The sequence below is a fragment of the Mus musculus genome, chromosome 11 (assembly GCF_000001635.26).
Source record: "Mus musculus strain C57BL/6J chromosome 11, GRCm38.p6 C57BL/6J".
In the NCBI taxonomy this organism is placed as follows: domain Eukaryota; kingdom Metazoa; phylum Chordata; class Mammalia; order Rodentia; family Muridae; genus Mus; species Mus musculus.
In genome coordinates, this window is record NC_000077.6 from 86,384,237 (window position 1) to 86,391,700 (window position 7,464).

The 7,464-nt window shown below is 45.2% G+C and overlaps 1 long non-coding RNA gene across 2 annotated transcripts; it reads left to right on the top strand.

The window, feature by feature from the left end:
- The first annotated feature begins 6 nt into the window (after window positions 1-6).
- Window positions 7-2,991, top strand: Gm33528. 2 transcript variants are annotated; one of them, XR_388937.1, is made up of 3 exons: window positions 7-69; window positions 2,254-2,313; window positions 2,622-2,991. It is a non-coding gene; the product is annotated as a predicted gene, 33528 (long non-coding RNA). The 2 variants fall into 2 exon arrangements; XR_388938.1 differs by lacking the exon at window positions 7-69 and adding an exon at window positions 1,696-1,828.
- The last annotated feature ends 4,473 nt before the right edge of the window (window positions 2,992-7,464 follow it).

Here is a 7,464-nt window from a genome sequence, read left to right on the forward strand (position 1 = left end):
GCGAATCTTCCCCTGCCACCCTTCCCCCACCCAACCCGTTTCACGCCCCAGCTCTCTGTCTCCAACCATGTAGGTTCTACTGTTGTTACTCCACTTCCTCCAGCCATGCTCTGTTCTGCCTTTGAGTTTTGCTTGCCATCTTTCTTCTTCCTGAAATGCTTTCTACCTCTCAGTCCCACACCCAGGTCTTATCACTGTTTATAATTATGTTTGTGTGTGTGATTATTAGATTTGTCTCCTTCCAAGGCTGTGAGCTGCTTGTTGAGAAAGCTCTGCCCTTGCATTGCCAATCCCTGGCACCCAGTAGATGTGTAATAAGTACTTATTGAATAATAGTAATAACTAAATTGATTAAGGCACAGAGTAGCCACAAGGGAAGAATAGTAAACATATGTCATGATTGCTAAGGGACAGAAGGACAAGGAAAGTTGATAGGAAGCAAATGGAAAAGTTTATCCAGGGCTGGTGAGGTGGCTCAGCGGTTAAGAGCGCCCACTGCTCTTCCTAAGGTCCTGAGTTCAAGTCCCAGTAACCACATGGTGGCTCACAACCATCTGTAATGAGATCTGACTCCCTCTTCTGGAGTGTCTGAAGACAGCTACAGTGTACTTACATATAATAAATAAATAAATATCTTTTAAAAAATGTTTATCCAGGGCAGGGGAGATGGCTCAGTGGGTCAAGATGCTTGCTGTCAAGGCTAGCGGGGAGGTGGTGGCACATACCTTTAAACCCAGGAGAGATTAATCCCAGGGAGGCAGAGGCAGGCGGATATCTGATTTTGAGGCCAACCGGGTCTACAAAGTGAGTTCCAGGACAGCCAGGGCTACACAGAGAAACCCTGACTCGAAAAAAACCCAATAAATAAATAAATAAATAAATAAAAATAATAAAATTTAAAAAAAAAAAGGCTGCCGGGCGTGGTGGCACACACCTTTAATCCCAGCACTCAGGAGGCAGAGGCAGGCAGATTTCTGAGTTCGAGGCCAGCCTAGTCTACAAAGTGAGTTCCAGGATTATCCAGTATGATGAAGACACAACCTGTGTTATATGTTATATGTTGTATGGATGATCACAGTGATAATTGAAGATTTCCAGGGTGGAACTATTGCAGTGGTGACAAAGGACAAGGTGTGGCCATGGAGTCCTGAAGTAGACCTTAAGTGAAGACACTGAGTTGGAAAGGTCAATGAATTAAGAAGCTGGGCCATTGAGTGGAAAGTCCACAGGGTTGACATAAGCCCTCCCTCATTCTAGCCCAGGATGAAGGAATGAGCCAGATACTCAGTGAGCATGAAGGCAGAGCCAGGTTGGGAGGTGACAGAGATGACCCAAAGAAGGGCGAGGGGAGGAATGCTTTTGGTTCTCAGCTGGGCAGAGATTTTTCATATCAGAGCAGAAAACTGCGCAGAAGGTCCCAGAGAACTAGAAAACTATTGGAAGTGCTGCCTGTATATGGGCCACAGGAGCATAAATAGCTTTTACTTAAAATGACAACAGGGGGAAGTAGTAACCTCAGGGGAAGGCCAGGTTTCAGTTCAGGCTAGAAGGTGAAGGAGATTAGCTGGGTTTCTGGTTGCATTTAACAGAAACCAATTGTAGCCACCTGTGGTCTGTGGGGAGCAGAGGATTGTAGCAGGGGGAGGGATATTTTGCACATATTTAACAGCGTGCCACAAGTCCGCCATTGTGTGGGGGAAGGATGCTCTACTGTAAGCTGTGCAAATACTCCAGAAAGAGCGGCAGCTGTGGATAGTTCAGTGAAGTCGAGGACGTATGAGAATTTGTTCAATGGACAGGTGTTCCAAAAGACAGGATAGAATGTCTGGTGAGGTGGAACAAGGCGGAAGTGCACAGCAGCGTGGGGACTGGAGTGGTTTGTGGGTTCAAAATGGTGGAGTCAGGAAGGCAGTATCTAGAACAGTAGCTGTGGGGGGAGGGCCTGCGTGTGTCCTGCGTCAAATGTGTTGTGTGCAGAAGCCCTGTAGACACCTGTACTTGCCGTGTAGACTCGTGCCTGTTCACCTTCACCTGTAGAATCTGGAACTCTGAATTCCTTCACTTCCTTCCTGTTTCACCAGTCCTGCTGGCACCTTCGTCAGCACAGCCCCCTGGACTATTAAGCTAACATGCAGCCCCAGGAAGACTTCATTTTCTAGTTTATGTCATATTGTAAATCTGACACAACAGACATACTCTAACCCACAAACTTCTTCAGACCTGGGAAGAACATTTCCTGATCTTTTTTTACAGCCCTGTATTCCTAATGCTGAGTGCATTGCTGGAGGAGGTGAGCGTGAGGAACATAGTCAGGTGAATATGTTAATGAAGAAATGAATGCACTTTGCTCTCTTTTTGCCCACCCCCATCCTCCCACCCCCTAGAAACGTTGGGCTCTGCAAAGGGGCCCCTGTGGTGAGATTTTCCCACTCTTGCCCACCCTTTTCCATGATTACCAATTTCCTGGCCTTAATTCCACATTCGCCAGACAGAGACCATCTGCCAGGCGAGACAAACCCAGCTCGAGAGTCACCCTGTCTTCATTCTCCCTAAACCTGCCTCCCTGGCATCCTCTGAGAATCCGGCCCGACATGAAACGAGTGTTTTCTTCATTTGTACAGAGTGACATCTTCACAAGCGGCCTGGGGAGCAGGCTCCTCTGCCCACCCTGAAGGATTCCTTACCCTCCCGTGGCATCTACAGAACTAGCAGAGGTGGAGCCCAGAGCGAATGCACCAGATGGGAGTTTATACGGCTGCGACACCAATTTTAGGCATGTGATTCCTTCTGGACTAGAAGGGGAGATGGGACAAAAGCAAGGACAGGCTTGGGGACTTCAGGTATAGACGTGACACTTGCCTTCTGAGGACAGATGTGTACACAGTATATCCTTGCAGTTTTTCTTAATTATGAAGTGTTTCGATGAGAAGGTTTAAGATGAAGTACACTTACTTATCTTTGACCAACGGATCCCTACATAGGCCTGGAGGTGGAGGGCAGCCCTGGCTGATGGACTCTCGAGGCTTGGGGGGGTATTAAATCAAAATTTTCAGCAGAGCGAGGGGTGTCAGAGGGCTTCTGGGCTCAGAGCCAACAACTTAGACTAGAAGGTTATAAGCTGGCGGAGTACAAAAGCCAGTGAATCTATTGTATTTACTGGAGAAAGCCTCAAAAATGGGCAATTCCTAGCTTCTTAGTTTATTTGCTGGGTTTGTTGTTGTTGTTGTTGTTGTTAGAACCAGGAACAAGTATTCCTATAGAAACAGTATTCTAAATGGTAGCTCTACCTCAAAACCAACCCACAGAAGCTTGCATTTCCCTAATGTACCTAAAATACTGTACTAATAACACTGAGGCCCCTGACCACCGTTTCTAGCAGCGTCTCTGTGGGAAAGTGCATTTAGTGTTTTAATGCCCGTAGCACACATTCCTCAGCCCTGCAAGTCTTCTGGACTCTTGACCTTATTCCCAGAGTGCTGATTCTTATCAGAGTGGCTCCTTATGTGGGAGAGAGCAGGATGATAGTTTTCTGTTGCTACAGGATGCAAGCTAGAGTTTGAAGCAATTCCTCTTCACGGAGCTTTCCCCAGCCCCTACCCTGGCCTGTGATCTCAGTTTAGCCTTCACCCCCCAAGCACAGGGAGGGATCCTCACAGTCAATATACTCTGCCTACCCAGTCACAAGGTAACGGACTTCATTTGTAGGTCTCTGGGGTGTCAGAGGAGGGACTGTGAGTTCTCATATCATGAAAGAAATAGTATGAAAGATTAGTATAATCTTGGAGACCCTGGGATGGGAAACAAGCCTTGGAAAACTTTTGACTTAGGGGACAGGGTGAACAAATTCTTTAGTCTATGACATGGCTCAGTGGGTAAAGGTACTGATTGACCTGAGTTCCCACAGGGTAGAAGGAAAGAGTCAGCTTCTACAGATTGAACTCTGATGTCTATATGTATGTCATGGATCATGCATATACTTGAAATAAATACATGGAGAGAGAGAGACAGAGAGAGACAGACAGAGACAGAGAAACAGAGAGAGATAGAGACAGACAAAAACAGAAAGACAGACAGACAGAGACAGACAAAAACAGAGAGACAGAGAAACAGAGACAGAGACAGAGAGACAGAGACAGAGAGACAGAGGCAGAGAGACAGAGACAGACAGAGAGACAGACAGACAAAAACAGAAAGACAAACAGAGAGACAGAGACAGACAGACAAAAACAGAAAGACAGACAGAGAGATAGAGACAGATAGAGAGAAAGAATTATTCCTAGACTGGAGAGATGGCTCAGTGGTTAAGAGCACTGACTGTTCTTCCAGAGGTCTTGAGTTCAATTCTCAGCAACCACATGGTGGCTCACAACCATCTGTAATGTGATCTGATGCCCTCTTCTGGTGTGTCTGAAGACAGCTATAGTGTATTCATATACATAAAAAAAAAGAATTATTTCTAATGTTGGTTGGGATGAGATTTAAACCATGTCCTAGGTAGGACACAAGGGGCTTCAGCAAGAAATATCCCTGCACAGGATATAGATACTCAAATACTCTTACTTAGAGAACAAAAGTTCCCAGATCCCTGTGGCATTTAAAAGGGCCTAAAAACAGAACTATCAATTTTCCATAGACCAAACGTCTTCCCTTTTAGCTGTGAACACTGTTATTATCGTAACATCTAGAGTCCCAGACTCGGTAGGGAACAATGACATATGTGGGTCCTAGGACTGGAGAGAAGTAGTAACGATTCAATGCTGGATTCTGGCAGAGCCACAGAAGCCATTGCAGGAGAGCATGAGTCACCAAGATGCTCAGAACTAAACTAATTTAGGACAGAGAGAACTTAAAGCCCTATCACCATACAGGGCTTATTTCGGATGGGAACACTCTGACTGGGACAATCCCTTCCCCCTATTGTGTAGACATGATGAGACTTAAGTCCAACTGCCTTGTTCTCTCTGGAGAACTTAATCTTGGATGATGTGACTAGACACCGAGAACCTTATCGTCTGTGGTCCCTGTACTCTGCTCCTGAGCTCTCTCAGGCTTCCTGCCCTCGGGGCATAGAGCTGTCCTGCTTCCTGTCCCCCAAGCAGAGTCTTCAGCTTTCTCATTAATTGCACTGGCCTTGTGTCACCTTCCTAACACGTCTTTTCTTTCTTTGTGTGTGCATGGTGTATGTGTGCACGTGCACGTTCACGTGTGTCTGCATGGGTGTGGGTTTGTTCGCATAGATGCCAGAGGTCAACATTGCCTGTCTTCCCCAGTTGCTCCCACCATAATTTTTGAGACTATTTCTCAATGAGCTCAAAATTTCAGTTCAGCTGGCTGAAAAGCCCCGGGGATCTGTCTTTCTGTCCCAGTGCTAAGATACCAGGATGTCACCATGCCATGCTTTTTATATGTACTGGGCATCTGAACTCAGGCCACCACACTTATGCAGCAAACAATTTATCAACCGAACCATCTCCCCAAGTTCTCCACGTGTTTTCTCCTTAAATGACTCATAGACTGTTGTGTATGGCTGAGGAACTAATCCAGACACTGCTGGCAAAGGCTTGATAAATAAAGGCAAATCTGTTGCTTTATAACTTCTTAAAGCACCTCGAGTTATAAATCTACAAAAGGCTTGGCTATGGCATATCATCCCCACATAGAAAAATGAAAAATGCATATCATTACAAGGAGATAAGTTCAGCTTTGGCCTGAAAAGGCAGAGATGGGTGGGTGGAAGAATGGTTACTATAAACAGTACCCTGAAGACGGGTTACCAAGTTCAAATCCTGCCTTGTGCTGCTTACGCTGGTGACATAATAGATATGATAGTTTTATTTGATGGTAACCAGTGGTTGGCTTTTTTTTTTTTGCCTCATTTATTGAGGGAAATAAATATATTCAATTCCATTAATGGAAAGAATTTTAGGGACACGAGGAAATTGCAGTACCATTCTTTGGTAATCATTAAAGAGAGCTGAATTAGGATTCAATGGTCATTTAAAAATAACTGAGACAAATGTAGCTGGAAGTGTGTCTACTTAATTATACCAAACAGCTGGCCAAATTCACTGAGGTATGTTTCAATTCATCCAGTCGGCATTGGCTGTTTGCTCCATAATTAGCAGACTGCTGGGCTTGTCTGAGAAGGCAGGCTTCCTCATCCATGCAAGGTCCAGAGAGGTGCAAAGCACCTCACCCAGGGATCACCTGGTTCTCAGCCTCCAGGTCAGCCAGTCTTTTGCTTCCTGGTAGGGCTCAGGTCTGAGGGTTCCAGATGAAATCCTGACAGGCTCAGGGGCCTCAGGCAACTGGTCTAACTGGTCTCTCTCCCATTTGACATGTGACAACTCAAGCATGGTTAGAGCCTGGACAAACTCAATGTGAATGCTTCCCCTAGATTTCTTGTTCCTCTAGAGGCCCATGGCCCAACTGTGTCTTAGAAAAGGAACTCCCTCCCCCTGCTAGCATATTCCCACACTCATTATAGACAGTATCTCCCCTCACCCTACTTCCAATCAAATCCTATCTCATTTATAATATTTGCCCCCAAGATTTCTGACTAGCCATAAGGCTTATATTAGTGGAAGAGGCTCCTATGTACAGATGAGAAAGAGCTTCCTGCTTCCCAGGTGAGCTCATACAACAGGTCTGGTGTGGGGTAACAGGCCATTCAGAGCCTGCTTTCAGAATCATAGACAGACACCTTTAAAAAAAAAAAATGTTTCTTTTTTTTTTTTTTTTTTTTCTGAGACAGGGTTTCTCTGTATAGCCCTGGCTGTCCTGGAACTTGTAGACCAGGCAGGCTTCAAACTCAGAAATCCACCTGCCTCTGCCTCCCGAGTGCTGGGATTAAAGGCGTGAGCCATCACACCCAGCAAAAAAAGAATATTTCTTAAACTACAGTTGGTGGCACATATCTTTAATCCCAGCACTCGGAGGCAAAGACAGGTATCTCTCTGTGAGTTCAAGGCCCACCCACATACATATATATTATATATATATATATATTAGTGGGCAGGTTTAATTCAGGTCCTTTCTTGGTTACTCAATGTGTTTAAGTAAGGTTGCTTTCATGAGTGTGGGTGAGGAGTTATTTACAGGGAATATGACTCTCTCTTCCCCAGAAGCTAACAAGATCATAAGGAAGGAGTGGTATCTCAGGTACCTTTTGTGGTAGTTTTTAATCCATCTTTTTACCTTCATGCTACTCCCAATACCATTTATTAAAATAACATAAAATAAAATAAGGAGCTCTGCCGATGGAGAATGATGGCCTCTATGAGTTTCCCATCCGTGACAACTATCTGCCCCAGTTGATCTCTGATCTTTTGCAAAATAGAAATGTAAGGGAACCTATAACTCCGCCCAGATCTGGAAGGAAAGTGAAGGGAAGTGTCCTTTCTGTGTCTCTAAGCTCCAGTCTCCACGCAGTTTTTGTCCTTTTGCCCACACAGCTCCTTGGTC